Source organism: Hypanus sabinus, chromosome 9 (assembly GCF_030144855.1).
Source record: "Hypanus sabinus isolate sHypSab1 chromosome 9, sHypSab1.hap1, whole genome shotgun sequence".
Classification (NCBI taxonomy): Eukaryota; Metazoa; Chordata; class Chondrichthyes; order Myliobatiformes; family Dasyatidae; genus Hypanus; species Hypanus sabinus.
The window spans coordinates 160,180,097-160,197,378 of record NC_082714.1 but is presented as its reverse complement, the minus strand read 5'-3'; positions in this window follow the sequence as shown (position 1 = coordinate 160,197,378).

Below are 17,282 nucleotides of genomic sequence, written 5' to 3'. Positions count from 1 at the left end.
CCATGTTCCTGTGATGCTGCTGCAAGTGAGTGTTTCGTTGTAACAAAACTCACAATTATATGCAACTACATAGAACATTACAGCACAGAACAGGCCCTTCAGCCCCTGACGTTGTACCTATCTCTAACCTACTCCAAATTCTGCCTTCTCCACACTTCTTGACATTATACACCCACTGACTTCTCACCCACACATCTCACCTCTCTATATTATAGACAATAGACAGTAGGTGCAGGAGTAGGCCATTCAGCCCTTCTAGCCAGCACCGCCATTCACTGTGATCATGGCTGATCATCCACAATCAGTACCCCCTTCCTGCCCTCTCCCCATATCCCTTGACCCCGCTATCTATAAGAGCTCTATCTAACTCTCTCTTGAATGCATCCAGAGAATTGGCCTCCACTGCCTTCTGGGGCAGAGCTTTGTATGCAGAAATATTTATACAATTTGTGTTTTCGCACTGTACACAACAAATTTCACACCATTTAAATCAGTGATAACGAACCTGACTCTGATTTAGATTCTGAAACACATGTAAGGACATCCAGGGCTGGGGGTATTGGTTTTGTGAATATTTGTTGTCACACAGAACTCTGCAAAGGTCTTAGGCTCATTTATATAGCTCGGGTGCCAAAGACTTTCGCACAGTACTGTAGTAATTTTATGTATCGCACTGTACTGATGCCACACACAAAAAAAACAAAATTCATGACATATGTGAGTGACAATAAACCCAGTTCTGATCTGGGTCTCTATTGTGGACTGAGAGTGGGAAAGGATCAGGAAGAGGGGAGTCATGGTTGGGAAAAGAGGAAGGAAGTAATGATCAATAAACCAATTGTTCGGAATCAAATGACCTTGCCTTGAGTCTCAGAGCTGGGTGTGTCTGCACCCGAGCTACCAATCACCACTGGCACTCCTCCTCTGCCACCCGTCCCACACCCCTCCCTCACCATTCCCAACATCCAGGCTTACAAGCTCATTCTCTGCTTCACGTTGTCGAATACAGTGCATCCTAACTATATACATGTGCCTAAGACTTTTGCACAGTACTGTACACAGACCTGCCTTCCAGGTGAAGCAGTGATTCACCTCCGCTTGGCCATAGAGACATACAGCACAGAAAAAGGCCCTTTGGCCCAACATACCCATGTGGGAGCACGGAGTTACATCTGGAAATCTCCAGGAAGACCTTCTTTGTTGCTGCTGCTGTGAGGTCCGGGTCTCTGCTGGGAAGAACAGGCCCCCAGTCCTTGGGGTCATGTTGCCGGTGGCCATTGGCGGCGCCGTCTTAATATGCTCAGCAGAGGATGGTGCTCGGAGAAGCTGTGCCGGAGGGGAGGATCGGAGGTTCGGAGGTTCGGAGGTTCGACGGACTCGGAGTCCGCTGTGGTCGGGGCGCTTTCGGTGTGTGCTGCGTCTGCGAGGCTGGGTTCAGTGGAGCTTTCATTGTGTGCTGTGTCTGCGAGGCTGAATCCGGCAGCGCCACGGAAGTCCATAGCGGGGGTAATCCCTTCTGCTGCCGGCGTGGGATGGCGAGTCTGTCGGGACCCTGAGGACTTGTGGAAACTGTGTGGTGGTTTCTTTCAAACTTATAGTCTTTTAACATCTTTGGACTATTTTTACTGTGCCCATGGTCTGTTTTTTATCAATTTTTTATCATTGTTTGCACTGTTGTAACTATGTGTTTTTGTGTCGGTCTTGTAGCTTTAGTTTTTGGTTTGTTGGGTGGTAGAGTTGGTCTTCTGACTTGGTGTGTCTGGGTGGTCTTGTTTTGTCTGGTGGGTTTGGAGCTCCTCTCCGGGGAACGTGCTAAGACAGTAGCACAATATTAATACACAGCAGCCTCTCCGGACTCTGGATCGGAGATTGCCAAATGTTATGTGGATTTTCTGGTGTAGTCTGTTTTGTTGTGTGCTTTTGTGATATCATTCTGGAGGAACGTTGTCTCATTTTTTAACTGTATTGCATTTGTGGTTTCTAAATGACAATAAACCGAAACTGAACTGAACTGAACTGACCAAGATTCCCATCTAAGCTGATATCATTTGCCCATGTTTGGCTCAACTCCTAAACCAGGGGTTCCCAACCTCTTTTATGCCATGGACCAATACCATTAAGCAAGGGTCTGTGAAGCCCAGGATAACTTTTATCTACATACCTGCCCAAATGTCTTTTAAATATTGTTATCTGTATTTTAACTAATATTTTTACATTTCTTCCAATCTAACCTATCATATTTGATATTCACAACATGGCTTCCACCATCCAGGAGAAACAAGACACAAGATGGGTCACTCTTCGCTATAACCTTTGTTCAATCGACACATGGGATGCAGTATACACACCAGTGTGTAGTCAAGCTGCTGAGCTGGAGATGTCTGAGTGGTTCCAGTTCCTAGGTGTAAGTTGCACCATCCTGGTCCAACTGTGACCAAGAAAATACTTTGTTATAGCACCCGACCGAATGACTTTACCAATATTCACAGATTTATCCTATCCAGGTGAATCACAGCTTGAGGTGGCAAGTTAGATGGTAGAGATCTGTGAACACAACCCAGTCCACCAAGAAAACCATAATCCAGGCCATTGGAAACAGTTCCAACAATTCACCACTATGCCATCTGATGCACCAGCACCCCTCGTCCATCTCCTTTGCTTTCTCAGCCTATGCTTGTCTCTGTGCCCTGTCCTTGCAGGTTTTAAACAAATGTACGTCCTCTTCCTGGGTTGATGTGTGCCTGGGTGCATCTATGTATTTGCATGTATAACATGCGTGTACTTGTCTGCAGTGACCTGTTCGCATATACAGAATTTGTGAGCGTGTGTGTGAGTGTGTGTGTGTGTGTGTCAATGTGTTTCAAGACCACATTCATAAATTGGAGCCTCTGCTCAGTATTCTCCAAAGGCTGTTCCTGAGACGCATAATTATCCTGGTAAATAATTGCAGATCCTATTCCCAGTTTATCAAGATAAGTAATTCTCATTGGGAATTACTGTCCCATTTCCCATTTCTATTTTGTGAATTGAAGACGATGGAGGTTGGATTCTTCCTTATTCTAAAGGTTTCCTAAACACAGCTGTTAGGAGCTGATGCTGGGTCACTTGGACAAAAGCCATGATTTTCTTCTCTTCAGCAAAACTCTAGAGGAACTCAGCAAGCCAAGGCCGAGATGAATCTTTCATCTTCATCCTGTTGTGAATTCCATTTCACGATGTCTCTCATGTAAAGTTATTGTTTTCACTTCGCTTTCTAAGTTCTGAGTGCCAGTGCTAAGGCCAGCATTTATTGCACATCCCTCGCAACCCTTGACTTGAGTAACTTGCTGCTACGATCGGGAGGAAGTACAGGGGCCTGAAAGTATACACTCAACGTTTTAGGAACAGCTTCTTCCCTTCTGACAACTAATTTCATGAGCACTAACTCTCCATTTCTCTCACTATTTTTATATATCTCTTATTATAACCGCAATTGTATATGTATTGCACGCCACTGCTGCAGTATAACAACAAATCTTATGACCTATGTCCGTGATAATAAACCTGATTCTGATTGCCTGAAATCGCAGTTGCTCATGTTGGACTTTCAGTGTTCAGCAAGACTGCCACAGCCCCTGATGATCACAGTTTCAGAGGCTAACACCTTCAGCAGGGTGAACCCAGGGAAAGCCCCTTGCCTGGATCACCTCCCTGCAACTCTACAACTCACTTTCTTAATATTACTTGTTTTATTCTTTTACACAATTTGTCTTCTTTTCCATGTTGGTTGGGTGTCAGTCTTACTTTATGAATCAGTTTTATGTAAATTCTATTGTATTTATTTTCCAGTAAATGCCTGCAAGTAGCTGATTCTCAAGGTAGTGTATGGTAACATACACATATTTTGGTAATAAATTTTACTTTGCCTTGGAGTTTGGAAAGAAATCTCACAGTTCCAGCTCATATCTGTTGCATTGTGAGCAGTTTGGGGCTCCTTTTTGATGGGTCGAATGGCCTAATTCCGTTCCTCTGTCTTATGGTCTCTGACTAAGGGAAGTAAAGCTGTGATTGGTGGGTAAAATGTTAAGTTGGCTTATTATTGTCACATGTTTTAATGTACAAGTGATAAAGACCATAAGACCATAGGATATAGGAGCAGAATTAAGCCATTTGGCCCATCGAGTCTGCTCCACCATTTCATCATGGCTGATCCATTTTTCCTCTCAGCCCCAGTCTCCTGCCTTCTCCCTGTATTCCTTTATGCCCAGACCAATCAAGAATTTATCAAGCTCTGCCTTAAATACACACAGAAGCCTTTGGCTAAAGAAGTTGCTCCTCATCTCCATTCTAAAAGGACGCCCCTGTATTCTGAGGCTGTGTCCTCTGCTCTTAGTCTCTCCCTCCATTGGAAAAATCTTCTCCACATCCACTCTATCAAGGCCTTTCACCATTCAATAGGTTTCAATGAGGTCACCCTGCATTCTTCTGGATTCTAGTGAATACAGGTCCATGCCCATCAAACACTCCTCATATAACAAGCTATTCAATCCTGGAATCATTTTCATGAACCTTCTTTGAACCCTCTCCAGTTTCAGCACATCCTTTCTAAGACAAGGAGCCCAAAACTTCTCACAACACTCCAAGTGAAGCCTCACCAGTGTTTTATAAAGTCTCAACATTACATTCACACTTCTATGTTCTATTCCTCTTGAAATAAATGCTCCCCATACACTCAACCTACAAATCAACCTTTAGGGAATCCTGACCAAGGGTTACCAAGTCCCTTTCCATCTCATTTTTTTTGTATTTTCTCTGCATTCAGAAAATAGTCAACCCTTTCAGTTTTTAGACAATAATACCATACGACATAGGAGCTAAATTAGGCCATTTGGCCCATCGAGTCTGCTCCACCACTCATTCATGGCTGATCCTGCTTTTTCTCACCTCCTCAACCCCAGTTCCCGGCCTTCTTCCCGTAACCTTTGATGCCATGTCCAACCAAGAACCTATCAACCTAACAAATACACACAACGACCCCGCCTCCACAGCTGCATGTGGTAACAAATTCCACAAATTCACCACCCTTTGGCTAAAGAAATTTCTCTGCATCTCTGTTTTGAAAGGGTGCTCTTCTGTCCTGGAGTTGTGCCCTCTTGTCCTAGACTCTCCCACCATGGGAAGCATCTTTTCCATATCTATTCTTTCTAGGCCTTTCGACATTTGAAAGGTTTCAATGAGATCACCTCCCCCCCCTCCCCTCTTCTTCCTTCTGAATTCCAGTGAGTACAGACCCTGAGGCATCAAATTCTCCTCATATGATAACCCTTTCATTCCTGGAATCATCCTTGTGAACCCTCTCTGGAACCTCTCCAATGCCAGCACATCATTTCTAAGATGAGGGGCCCAAGTGGACAGTGGCAAGGCTGTGAGACTGGATGGCAACCCAGGACGAGTACTCAGGAAGTGCACAGCACAACTGGCAGGTGCGTTTACTGACATTTTTAACCTCTCCCTCTCCCATCTTAGAGTGCCCTCCTGCTTTGAATTATCCACCATTGTCCCTGTACCAAAAAGACCAAGGTAACATGCCTGACAGACTGGCGTCCTGTCGCACTCACCTCAATAATAAGCAAATGCTTTGACAGGCTTCAAGAACTTCATCTACAGCTTGCTACCACCCGCACTGGACCCCCTACAATTCGCCTACCGACACAACTGATCGACAGACGACGCAATAGCCACAGCTCTACACACCGTCCTTACACATCTGGAGAAGAAGGATGCTTATGTGAGAATGCTGTTCTTGGACTACAGTTCAGCATTCAACACCATAACTCCCTCCAGGCTCAACAAGAAGCTCAGAGACCTCGGCCTTGACCCTGCCTTGTGCAGCTGGATCCTGGACTTCCTGTCAGATAGCCAGCAGGTGGTGAGAGTGGGCTCCCTCACCCCTGCCCCTCTGACTCTCAATACAGGAGTCCCTCAGGGCTGTGTACTGAGTCCTCTTCTTTACTCCCTGTATAACCATGACTGTCTCACCATTCACAGCTCCAATCTGCTAATTAAATTTGTCAACGACACCACATTGATTGGCCTGACCTAAAACAATAATGAGGTGACCTACAGAGAAGTAGTCATCTCTCTGACACTGGTGTCAAGAAAGCAACCTCTCCCTCAATGTTGCAAAAACAAAGAAGCTGGTTGTGGACTACAGGAGGGATGGAGACAGGCTAACCCCTATTTACATCAATGGATCTGGGGTTGAGAAGGTTAAAGAGATCCTTGGCATCCACAACACCGAGGACCTCACGTGGTCTGTACATACCAGTTGTGTGCTGAGAAAGGCACAACAGCGCCTCTTTCACCTCAGACGGTTGAGGAAGTTTGGTGTGGGCCCCCAAGTTCTAAGAACTTTCTGCAAGGGCACAATTGAGAGTATTCTGACTGGCTGCTTCACTGCCTGGTTTGAGAACTGTACCTCCCTTAATTGCAGGACTCTGCAGAGAGTGTAATTGTATCTGTATCTGACTCTGCATCCGTAATTGTGAACTTCCCATGATTCAGGACATTTACAAGGACAGGTGTGTAAAAAGGGCCTGAAGGATCACTGGGGACCTGAGTCACCCCAACCAGAAACTGTTCCAGCTGCTACCATTCGGGAAACGATACAGCAGCATAAAAGCCAGAACCAACAGGCTCCGGGACAGCTTCTCCCACCAGGCCATCAGACTGATGAACTCACGCTGATTTGAGTGTACTCTATATTACATTGACTGTTTTAGTTATTATAAATTACTATGATTGCACATTGCACATTTAGACGGAGATGTAACATAAAGATTTTTACCCCTCATTTATGTGAAGGATGTAAGAAATAAAGTCAATTTAAAGCTGTTCACAGTACTCAAGGTGAGGCCTCACCAGTGTCTTATAAAGCCTCAGCATCACATCCCTGCTCGCTCTTGTATTCTAGACCTCTTGAAATGAATGCCAACATTGCATTTGCCTTCCTCCCCACCGACTCAACCTGCAAGTTAACATTCAGGGTGTTCTGCACAAGGACTCCCAAGTCCCTCTGCATCTCGGATTCCCAGATTTTCTCCCCGTTCAGAAAATAGTCCGCACACTTATTTCTACGACCAAAGCACATGACCATGCCTTTTCCAACATTGTATTTCATTTGCCACTTTCTTGCCCATTCTCCTAATCTGTCTAAGTCCTTCTGCATCCTACCTGTTTCCTCAACACTACCTGCCCCTCCACCAATCTTCGTATCATCTGCAAACTTGGCAACAAAGCCATCTATTCCATCATCTATATATACATTATTTATATACAGCATAAAAAAATTGGGCCCAACACCAACCCATGCAGAACACCACTAGTCACTGGCAGCCAACCAGAAAAGGATCCTTTTATTCCCACTTGCTGCCTCCTACCAATCAGCCAATCCTCTAACTGTGCCAGTAACTCTCCTGTAATACCATGGGCTCTTAACTTGGTAAGCAGCTTCATGTGTGGCACCTTGTCGAAGGCCTTCTGAAAGTCCAAATATACAGCATCTACTACTGTACATCCCCTTTATCTATCTTACCTGTAATCTCCTCAAATAATTCCAACAGGTTTGTCAGACAGGATTTTCCCTGAAGGAAACAATGCTGACTTTGTCCTATCTTGTCCTGTGTCACCAAGTACTCCATTACCTCATCCTTAACAATTAACTCTAACTTTTTCCTAACCACTGAGGTCAGGTTAACTGGTCTATAATTTCCTTTCTGCTGTCTTCCTCCTTTCTTAAAGAGTGGAATAACATTTTCAATTTTCCAGTCCTCTGGTACCATGCCAGAGTCCAATGATTTTTGAAAGGTCATTTCTAATCCCACCACAATCTCTCACACTGCCTCTTTCAGAACCCTAGGGTGCAGTTCATCTGGTCCGGGTGACTTATGTACCTTTAGGTCTTTCAGCTTTTTGAGCACCTTCTCTCTTGTAACAGAAACTGCACCCACTTCTCTTCCTTCACACATTACAACATCAGGCATACTGCTAGTGTCTTCCACAGTGAAGACTGATGCAAAATACTCATTTAGTTCATCAGCCATCTCTTTGTCCCCTGTTATTATTTCTCCTGCCTCATTTTCTAGCAGTCCTATATCCACTCTCATTTCTTTTTTATTTTTAGCAATCTTGAAAAAACTTTTACCATCCACTTTGATATTATTTGCTAGCTTGCTTTCATATTTCGCCTTTTCCCTTCTAATGAATTTTTTATTTGCTCTCTAGGTTTTTTAAAACTTCTCAATCCTCTATCCTCCCACTAATTTTTGCTTTGTTGTATGCCTTTTCTTCTGCTTTTACAATAGCTTTGACTTCCCTTGTCAGCCACGGTTGTACTGTTTTACCATTTCAGTATTTTTTCACCTTCCTCATTTTTCCCAGAAACACAAGCCATTGCTGCTCTGCTGACATCCCTGCCAGCAGCTCCTTCCAGTTTATTTTGGCCAGATCCTCTCTCTTACCACTGTAATTTCCCTTACTCCACTGAAATACTGCTACATCAGACTTTACTTTCTCCCTGTCAAATTTCAAGTTGAACTCAGTCACACTGTGATCACTGGTTCCTAAGGGTTCTTTTACCTTAAGCTCCCTGATCACCTCTGGTCCATTACATAACACCCAATCCAGTATAGCTGATCCCCTAGTAGGCTCAACAACAAACTGCTCTAAAGAGCACTCAAGTCAAAGAAACTATCTTAAGATCCATTACCAACCTGATTTCCCCAATCGACCTGCATTTAAAATGTGCCATGACTGCCTTAACGTTGTCCTTTTGACTCGCCTTTTCTATTTCCTGTTGTAGCCTGTGGTCCACCTCCCAGCCACTGCTAGGAGGCCTGTATATAACTGCCACAAGTGTCCTTTTACCCTTGCAGTTTCTTAACTCAACTCACAAGAACTCAACATCTTCTGATCCCATGTCACATCTTTCTACTGATTTGATGCTATTCTTTACCAGCAGAGCCACACCACCCCCTCTGCCTACCTCCCTATCCCACTGATAAAATGTGTAACCTTGGACATTCAGCTCCCAACTACAACCATCTTTCAGCTACAACAGTGATAGCTACCATATCATAAACCGGCAATCTGTAATATTGCAACAAGATCATCCGCCTTATTTCTTACACTACGCACATTTAGATACAACACTTTGAGTACTGTATTTGCTATCCTTTTTGATTCTGCATCTCTAATGATTTGATACTCAGCCTGTTGGCTGCGACTAAGTCCCATCACCTGCCTGCCCCTCTTGATGGTTTGACTGCACTCTATCTTTGCTTTTTTACCATCTGTCCTGTCCTGAGTCCCTTCACTCCAGTTTCCATCCCCCTGCCAAATTAGTTAAAACCCTCCCCAACAGCTCTAACGGATCTGCCTGCAAGAATATTGGTCCCCCTCAGGTTCGGGTGCAATCCGTCATTTTTGAATAGGTTTGTCCTCCGTCCCCCCAGAAAAGACTTTTTCCACCAAAGTTCGTGACTAGACACTTCCCGACACGGCCATACATCTGCCAGTTCTTTGCCCATTCCCCTAATCTAAGTCCTTCTGTAGCCTCTCTACTTCCTCAAAACTACCTGCTCCTCCACCTATAGTATCTTCGTATCATCTGAAAACTTTGCAACAAAGTCATCAATTTCATCATCTAAATCATTGACATACAGTCCCAACACAGACCCCTGTGGAACACCACAAGTCACTGGCAGCCAGCTAGATAAGGCTCCCTTTATTCCTGTTCTTTTTCTTCTGCCAATCAGCCACAGCTTTATCCATGCTAGAATCTTTCCTGTAATACTACGGGCTCGTGTCTTCATATGTGTCATGTTGACAAAGGCTTTCTGAAAATCCAAGTACATAACATCAACCCATTCTCCTTTGTCTATCCTGCTTGGTATTTCTTCAAATAATTCCAACAGATTTGTCAGGCAAGATTTTCCCTTGAGGAAATCATGCTGACTACGGCCTATAAATAAATTTAATCTTTATCTTGAAATCTTCAAAAAAAACCCATCACTTCCCTTTTCACATACAATGCATGATTCATTCAAGATTGCGTACATTTTCACTTGTATCTGATCCAGATGCAAGAGTCTGAAAGGTCAATGTCAGCATGAGCCATTCTGCAAACTTGCTGAGAAACTTGGCATCACTCATCTGTACACTCCCAGAGCAGCAGGGCACACACAGGCACATTTGGGTCTGAGATCTCTGATGTGGTGGTAAGAAGTGCTCACTCTGAACAGGGAGTTACCTGCTGATTGAGTGAACTGAAATCTGTACACCTTCCGCTTCTATTGCGCTTCAAGGCATAGAAACAGAACCAGGCCATTCAGCCCATCAAATCTACTCCACCTTTCAATCATGGCTGATTTATTATCTCTCTCAACTCCATTCTCCAGCCTTCTCTCCACAACAGTTGACACCCTGACAAATCAAGAATCTAGTGTCATTTTTGATAATAAAATAACTAAAAAACTGGGCCCATAAGATATGCACTCTTACAACTCAACCACACTTTATTTTACTTGTGCTCGAGGAGAACAGAATGGCCCCATCACCCACACTGTTCTGAAGCAGGACAGAAATCTGCTATTTCCATGTAGAGTCTAGGCCACTTACCCATCAAGCCTACCTGAGTATTGAATCACGGCTGATTTATTTTCCCTCTCAACCCCATTCTTTTGCCTTCTCCCCACCATATTTGATGCCCTGACTAATGAAAAGCCTGTCACCTTCGCTGTAAATATTCAAGTTCTGATTCAGATTTATTTATATCACGTAAATATTGTCGTACATTGGAATGCGCCATTTGCATTAACAACCAACGTATCCTGGAGGCAGTAGGGAAGAGTGCCACATATTCTTGCACCAACATAGCACTCCCACAATGCTCAGGAGAACAACCCAAAACACAGCAAGCAACAGAACAACGGAACCCTCCCCCTCCATCCCACTCACCCCATGACATGGCCTGCACAGCGTTTTATAGAGTTGTAACATTACCTTGTATGGATGGCAGAGTGGAGAAACATCTCCACTAAAGGAGGTGTAAAGTGCTCCTCCCCTCCGCTAGCCTGCAGGTCACCCTTGGGCAAGGTGTAGCACCTGCTTAGCCCTTGATCAGGGTCATGTGAAGACATGGGAGCAGGAGGTGGATGTTTTTATGAGCAGCTGGTGCAAATCATAAGTCCTGGTTATGTGACCACTGATGTCAGGCAGACGATCTCTGAAGGGTATTGATAATGACTGGGGTCATCCATCTTGTAAAGACACTGTCCAGAAGGGGACAATGGCAAACCACTTCTGTAGTGATGTTTGCCAAGAATGACCATGGTCATGGAAACTCAACACAGCACATAACAAATGACCAAGCAAGCATTACCTAGTATCCCTTGATCTTAAATCCTGTGATTAATGAAGACCAACACATTATAAACCTTCTTAACAACCCTATCAACCTGTGTGGCAACTTTGAGAGATCCATGGACGTGGACCCCAAGATCCCTCTGTTCCTCTATTTGGTGTGGGTGATTTACAAATTCTGTGACCTGCTTCAGAGAACTGGAGGTGCAAGATTAGGATGAGTGGAAATTTCAAGTCCCCAGATACGCTGAGACCAGCCAGCACAGGGGTGGTATGGAATGTTGGCCTTTATTACAAAGGGAATTGAGTACAAGAGCAAGGAAATCCTCTTGCATTTGTACAGGGCTCTGGTGAGACCACACCTGGAGTACTGTGTACAGTTTTGGTCTCCAGGGTTAAGGAAGGACATCCTGGCTGTAGAGGAAGTGCAGCGTAGATTCACGAGGTTAATCCCTGGGATGTCTGGACTGTCTTACGCAGAGAGGTTAGAGAGACTGGGCTTGTACACGCTGGAATTAAGGAGATTGAGAGGGGATCTGATTGAAACATATAAGATTATTAAGGGATTGGACCAGATAGAGGCAGGAAATATGTTCCAGATGCTGGGAGAGTCCAGTCCCAGAGGGCATGGTTTGAGAATAAGGGGTAGGTCATTTAGGACAGAGTTAAGGAAAAACTTCTTCTCCCAGAGAGTTGTGGGGGTCTGGAATGCACTGCCTCGGAAGGTAGTGGAGGCCAATTCTCTGGATGCTTTTGAGAAGGAGCTAGATAGGTATCTTATGGTTTGGGGAATCAAGGGATATGGGGACAAGGCAGGAACCAGGTATTGATAGTAGTTGATCAGCCATGATCTCAAAATGGCAGTGCAGGCTCGAAAGGCCGAATGGTCTACTTCTGCACCTATTGTCTATTGTCTATTGTATGCAAGCTGCCAATTAGTCAGTCTATTGAAGACCTCATGGTGCCTCTTTAGATAAGAACTCTATAGAGGAAGCTCTAAAAATCTGGCACGCAGTGGTCTCAGCAGACTTTGACACACCCTGAAACAATCGTTTAAGAAAATAACTTCTCTTTCTTGGAAAGCATGCTGGTTTTGCAAAGGTTAAATTTGCAAGCTCCATAAAACATTCTGGAAATTTGCAGAGCCAGTTCCCGAAGCTAATACCCAAAGTTAGAGCGAGGTCTGGTCCACAGCTGTCTTGCGTGCATAGTGCATTAAGGCACCTGATTAGGATCAACTTGTGAGTTAAACCTCCTCTGATAAAGTGAACCTTAACCAAACTGAACAGCCATCTAGGTCCTTAGCATCTTCACCACACGTTGTCCAACTCTATCTTAAATAGTATTCCTGTTTTAATAGTGAAAGAATCAAAATCAGGTTTATTGTCACTGACTTAATGACAGGAAATTTGTTTGTAGCAGTGCAAAGACATAAAATTTACCATAAATTACAAAATAAATAAATATTGTAAATATTGAATATTACAGCACAGGGAGGTTGTGGAAGTTTTAAAGAGGGTGCAGAGGAGATTTACCAGGATACAGCCTGGATTGGAGAAGGTGTATTATGAGGATGGTCGCTTAAGGTTGTCATAGCCGGGGTGGTAATGGGGACAAGCTCCCACTATCTATTAAATGCTCCCAATGGTGTGCACCTCAAATAGCCCCTGACAACCAAGTCCAGCTCCTGGCCTTCACAAGCGGCCTAGCTACCAAGCCTAGCGGAACTGTTTCTACTGACAGAAGGGGCAAAGGCAGGTTACTGGCACCTTAAAACCAGTCACTTTGGGCAGATGGGGCTCGTCAGCCCTGGTTGGCAGCTCATCGAGGGTCAACTCTGATCTCAAATCTCCGCTGCCTTGCTCATGGGGAAGGCTTCGGGAGTAAATCCAAGGGAAAGACCTGGAGCTGGAGTCCCTGAGGCAGTCCTACATCGAGTTCAATGCTGAGCACAACTCCTACAATGCTTCTAGTAGTCTCTGCCTTTCCTTTGGGTTCATCAGATGCATGGAGAAAGGGAAGAACTTGCTCTCCAAATCACACTGCCCAGGCTTGGGTATCTTGACAGCTAGGACACAACATCCATGGTCAACTCTGACCAAAGGAGGCCCTCATCTCAGCTTTTGAGGATAGATTGAGTGAGCTAGGGCTTTTCTCTATGGAGCAAAGGAGGATGGGAGGAGATTTTACAGAGGTGTACTATTTTTAGGCAGAGTGGACAGCCAGAGGCTTGTTCTAAATTCTATGTTTTCAGACCACACCCACTCTGAAAGTGAGAGAGAGATGGAGAGAGTGGCAGAGGGGAGAGAGAGGGAGAAAAGAGGAGGGGGAGAAAGAAAGAGAGTGAGAGAGAAAGAGACAGGAGGAGAGGGAGAGAAAAAGTAGAGAGAGAGAGAGAGAGAGAGAGAGAGAGAGAGAGAGAGAGAGAGAGAGAGAGAGAGAGAAAGGTATGTAACAGAACATAAGTTATAGAGCCACAGGAAACAAGAAAGGGAATGAGACTACTGGCTTTGATCTACAGGGAGCTAGTATGGACTCAGTGGGTTACATAGCCTCCTCTGTTGTAAATGGAAAGTTGTTTTTTTCAGCCTTACCTTCAATACCTTGACCCTTTAAGGATCTCAATACAAAATGTCAACAGTCCAGTTGCTTGCCTGACCCAGTGAGTTTCTCCTGTGTCCTCTCTTGTTGGTCAATGGAACGTATCTCAGCAAGTGGAACTTACAGGGTTACAGACAAATGTCAAGTGAGCGAGATCAAACATTACTGATGTTCCAACAGCTGAAGTCATAGAGTGATAAAGCACTACAGCACAGACACAGGCCCTTTGGCCCATCTAGTCCATGCCAAGTTGATATTCTGCTGAGTCCCATTGACCTGCACCTTGACCATAGCCCTCCATACCCCTCCTACTTCTGTCCAAACTTCTCTTAAACATAGCAATCAAACCTACATCTACCACTTCCACTAGAGGTTCATTCCACACTCACACTACCCTCTGAGTGAAGAAGTTTCCCCTTTTGTTCCCTTAATTATTTCACCTTTCACCTGTAACCTATGACCTCTCGTTCTAGTCTCACCTTACCTAAGAGGCCAAAGCCTGTTTGCATTTGCCCTGTCTACACCCCTCATAATTTTGTATACCACTATCAAGTCTCCGCTCATTTTCCTATGCTCCAGGAAATAAAGTACTAACCTTTTCAACCTTTCCCTATAACTGATTGGTTGCATTAGCAACAAACTCAGCCTGTGATGTACTGCGGGCAGCCCATGAGTGTTGCCGTGCACTTTGGTGCCAACGTAGCCTACCTAACACAGAACACAACAGGCGACAAAGCAACAGCAGCAAAACAAGCCCTGCCCCTCCCTCGCACCCACACACATACACCGCCCTTTAACTCCAGGAGAGGCCGTCTTTGGCCTCCAGCCTCCAGTAGACCTGTGGGTTCATAGACACTGGGCCTTCAACTTTTAGACCTATGATCAACCCCTGGGCTCAGATCCTTGGCACTGACCCAGGGCTCACCAGTGAGGGCCCTGGATGAGACCCAAAATCCAGGCCTCTGCCCCAGGCCTGGTGATGGCAGACTGCGAACACTACTCCTCAGATCTTGGTCACCATTTTTCTGATTAGCCTAGGATAAGCACCCAAATGTTTTATTAGCCTATGTGTCAATACCAATGGGACAAGAGTACCTGACCATCACTCATGGAATGAGGGGATACTCATTTACCTCCTCAGATGCACTCTGCTACTCACAACTGAGTTTCATTTATCTCTTCCCGAGAACAAAACTATCATCTGGGACTGTACTCACTGAAATTCAGAAGGATGAGAGGAGATCTTATGGAAACATATAAAATTATGAAAGGGATATATAAGATAGAGGCAGGAAAGTTGTCTCCACCTGTAGGTGAGACAAGAACATGGGCCTCAAGATTTGGGAGAGTAAATTTAGGAATTGAATTGAATTGACTTTATTTCTTACATCCTTCACGTACACGAGGAGTAAAAAGCTTTACGTTACGTCTCCGTCTGAATGTGCCATGTGCAATCATAGTAATTTATATTAACTTATAATAAGTAGAACAGTCAATGTAATATAGATATACACTCAAATCCAGCATGAGTTAATCAGTCTGATGGCCTGGTGGAAGAAGCTGTCCTGGAGCCTGTTGGTCCTGGCTTTTATGCTGCGGTACCATTTCCCGGATGGTAGCAGCTGGAATAGATTGTGGTTGGGGTGACTCAGGTCCCCAATGATCCTTCGGGCCCTTTTCTCACATCTGCCTTTGTAATTGTTTTTGCGCCTGGGTTGGGAATTGATGTTTTCTTTGAACAGGTTCCATGGTGTTTCTTTGTTTCGTGGCTGTTGAGGGAACTCGGGGCTGTATACTGCATACATACTTTGATAATAAATGTAGTTAGAACTTCCGAACATTGAAGAAAATGAATCTCAGGGTAGTATATGGTGACATATATAAATGATGATAAGTTTACTTTGAAGTGTCGAGACATGTCATAGATGTATAAAACATGGTAGTTGTTTGTGAGTACTTGCTGTCTCGAGCACAGCTCTGGTTGCCATGCTGTGACTAAGCTGGAGAGAGTGCAGAAAAGCTTCACAACAATGTTGTCAGCATTAGTGGGCCTGAGATATAAGGAGAGGGTGAACAGGCTGGAAGTAAAAAAGGATCCAGTGCTTTCCAGCGTAAGTGACGAGTAAACTCTTCTCAAGTTCCCAGCGGGCTACAGGTATTGGTTTTGACGACAAGCTCCACCATCTTCATCAGGGATGATCCCTGGGCATGCCTAGTCCAGCTGTCGCTATACCCCACAGACCATCCTCCTGATTGGTTCATCCTCATCCAATCAGCTTTCCTCTCTCCCTTGCCCAGGCATCATCCCTGATGAAGAGGACAGAGTTTGTCATGGAAACACCGGTTATTAATGATAACTGTGCCCCTCCGGAAGCCTGAGAAGACAGACAGACATACTTTATTGATCCCAAGGGAAATTAGGTTTTGTTACAGTTGCACCAACCAAGAATAGTGTAGAAATATAGCAATATAAAACCATAACTAATTAAATAATAATAAGTAAATTATTCCAACTGGAAATAAGTCCAGGACCAGCCTATACGCTCAGGGTGTCTGACAGTTGTAAAGTTTGATGGCCACAGGCAGGAATGACTTCCTATGACACTCAGTGGTGCATCTCGGTGGAATGAGTCTCTGGCTGAATGTACTCCTGTGCCTAACCAGTACATTATGGAGTGGATGGGAGACATTGTCCAAGATGGCATGCAAATTGGACAGCATCCTCTTTTCAGACACCACCGTCAGAGAGTCCAGTTCCACCCCCACCCCCACAACATCACTGGCCTTATGAATGAGTTTGTTGATTGTGTTGGTGTCTGCTACCCTCAGCCTGCTGCCCCAGCACACAACAGCAAACATGATAGCACTGGTCACCACAGCCTCGTAGAACATCCTCAGCATCATCCAGCAGATGTTAAAGAAGAGTTTATAGGCTAAAAATATTTTCTCTGGAATGAAGAAGGTTAAGCAGTGACTTTATAAAATCATGAGGGGCAGAGGTAGGGTAGATAGTCACAGTATTTTTCCCAGGGTAGAGGTGTTTAAAACCTGGAGGCAGAGGTTTAATGCGAAAGGGAAAAGATTTAAAAGGGACCTAAGGGGAAAATTTTTTGCACGGATGGTTTGTGAAATTAACTGCTGGATGAAGTGGTGGAGGCAGGTACAATTCATCAATATCACAATGTGCCGTGCTCTGTAACATCAGTGATCATGACCACGATTGTTTCTGGCAAATTTTTCTACAGAAATAGTTAGTCCTTATACAACTTCAACGTAGCATC